Here is a 2,767-nt window from a genome sequence, read left to right as displayed (position 1 = left end):
TTAAGCTGGGGTTCCAAGCAAGATTTTGCTCTTTCGCAGGTAGGGGGCGGCTGGGTAGCTGGAAACCTGCTCTTTCTACTGCGCAGGCTAGAGGGATTGCCAAAATACTAATCAAAATAAGGATTATTTCAGTGCTCTGTTAAAAATATATATGTAAACTAGTGGCTGCGGCCCGCTGCCTGTTTTATAAATAAAGTTTTATTAGAAGCAGAGCAAAATACAGTGTTAGATTCTATTATCTACTTAAAATGCTGATACTTTGTTCATGAATTCTTCTGCATGCATTTTGGGCTTTTAAAGAACATTACATTAAATAGTGTTTGTTTAAAGTACTCGCATTACAGCTTCAATTCTACGTCCTTGGTTGGCTGAAGGTTGCAGTCTAGAGAGAGTGCAACTCCATTCTCTATCTTGATGAACTTTCGCTTACTGTTTGAGTACCTTCTGATCATTAACAAACAAAACAAAGACAGACTGCCATTGAATCTATTCACTCAAATGGCCCTCTAGAGCAGCATAGGTTGACCTAGAGGGCTCAGAGGCTGTAGATCTTTATGGGAACAGGAGTAGAAAGCCTCATTGATTTCCCATCCAAGACAGACTGGCGAGTTCCAACTTCTGACCTGTGCCACCATGATCACCAGCTCCAGGATCAATAAACACACACGCACAAACCTCACTGCCTTGATGGTGTCAACCATGACCCATGGCCACCCTCTCGGACAGAGTAGGACTGTCCCTGTGGGTTTCTGAGCCTGCAATTCTTTACAAAGCGTCAGCTTCCTCCTTCAAAGTGGCTGGTGGTTTCAAACGGCTCCTCACTTCATCCCCCACGACACCACCAGGGGTTCTTGTGTGATCGTGAACCTGAAACGTTTACCAGTGTGTTTGGAAGTAGATTATCACTCCCCTAGCTAGCCCTCACAGCCCTAGCCAGAACCCTATAGGATGTGTCAGCATGGACCCAACAGCAGTGAGTTTGTTTGGGGGTTAGCCAGTCCTGGTGGCATAGTGGGTTAAGCATGGGGCAGTTAAACACAAGGTCAGCAGTTCTAAAACACCAGCTGCTCCACGGGAGACACACAGGCTGCCTACTCCCATAAAGAGTTAGTGTCAGAAACCCACAGAGGCAGCTCTACCCTGTCCTGTAGGGTTGCTATAAGTCTGAATCAACTCAAAGTCAGTAAGCCAGCACCGATGGGGCCCTGCTGGGCTACACAATGGCTGGTAACCTCAAGTCAGCAGTTCTAACCCACTCGGATCTCCAAGGGAGAAAAATGAGGGTGTCAGCCCCTACAGAGTTATAGTCTTGACCCAACCTAAGTGCAGGTATCTCTTGCTTGTTCCATGACAAAACTTCTTTCTTACTCATTATTTGTACTTTTATCTTTATATCATTATTAGGTTATCCTTATCACTTTATTTCGAGTTTGCTTTTTATTGATTTTATTGTTTTACCCAGCTTGTGAAGCACAGAAGGGGTGGATGCATAGAGATAATAACTGATGCAAGGGTTTATAGGGGAAGTAGGGGTGAGGGTGGGAGATAGGGAGGGTGAGGGGATTTGGGGAGATGGGGGGAGGGAGCACTAGAACTGATTGTGATTACACAACTCATGTTAAAGGTGATTTAAATGAGGTCTTGTACCAGAAGATGAGCCACTCAGGTCATAGGGCACTCACACATTCGACGGAGAAAGAGGTACCTTCTCAAATTAGAGTCGACCACAATGACGTGGATGGAGTTAAGCTTTCAGGATCTTCATTTGCTGATGGACAGAGGCTCAAAACGAGAAGAAACAGCTGCAAGCATTGTTAGGTAGCTAGATTTAGGGACAGGGGCTTGTCCCTCCCATGCCTGAAGAGGCCCCCATAGAGGAGGTTGGAAAGAAATCAGGCAACCATTAGACACCTATGAAGACCCCAAACTGGGCATGCTCATATTCAAGCCTCCTAGCCAGGTGGGAGGTACACACCTGGACCAGCCAAACTAGGCCCAGGTGCATGACATCACCCAGGTGAGCTTAACCCAGCCAATGGGACCAATCAATACCTTCAACCACGCCTTCCCCCAGCCAGGGAGTGGGTTACAAAAAAGGCAGGGAGATCTCGCTTTCTCTGTCTTTTTTGCCCTGCTCCTGGTCAGTGGCAGGCTGGATTGTGGGGGCACACACACACCACCCCCGGGTGTGTACCCTCAGGCCCCGTTCTGGGTCTGCTTGGGGCCCACAGCCTCTCTTGCCCCCGTGCTCTGGCCCCCTTACTCTCTGGCTCCCTTGCCCTCCTGCCCCTTGCTCCCTCAATCCCTTGGTCTCTGGGACCCATGCCCCACACCATTCCGCATGTGTAGGTGCTCTTTTCCACGAGGTTGCTTGTGTCCAGTTGTGAACCCCTTTGAGGCTGTAAAACCTGAAACTTGTTCTGTTCTTCATAAAAACCCACTTGGATTACACAATGGGCTTTGGCAAGAATTCTTCCATGGTGCAAAGCCACGAACTAAAGACATACCCACTGGAGAACCTAACAGCATCTATCAATAATGCAAATTTGGGATGTACAAAATATGAATATAGGAAAATTGGAAATCCTCAAAAGTGAAATGGGGTGCCGAGAGTTCTTGGGGCACTAATCTCTGACCACAACCCCAGCACGGACTCTTCAGACCTCCCCCATCTCTCTTTGGGCCCTGAGCCAAGAGGGATTCTCCAGGCTCCTTGGGGAGGTTCTCACCCAGCTAATGCCTACAGTCCCATTGCCCCACCCCACCC

This window comes from Echinops telfairi, unplaced genomic scaffold, assembly GCF_000313985.2.
Source record: "Echinops telfairi isolate 266 unplaced genomic scaffold, ASM31398v2 ScPeMD7_7459;HRSCAF=8497, whole genome shotgun sequence".
Lineage (NCBI taxonomy): Eukaryota > Metazoa > Chordata > Mammalia > Afrosoricida > Tenrecidae > Echinops > Echinops telfairi.
The sequence above is the reverse complement of the archived record's forward strand: the minus strand, read 5'-3'. Positions refer to the sequence as shown.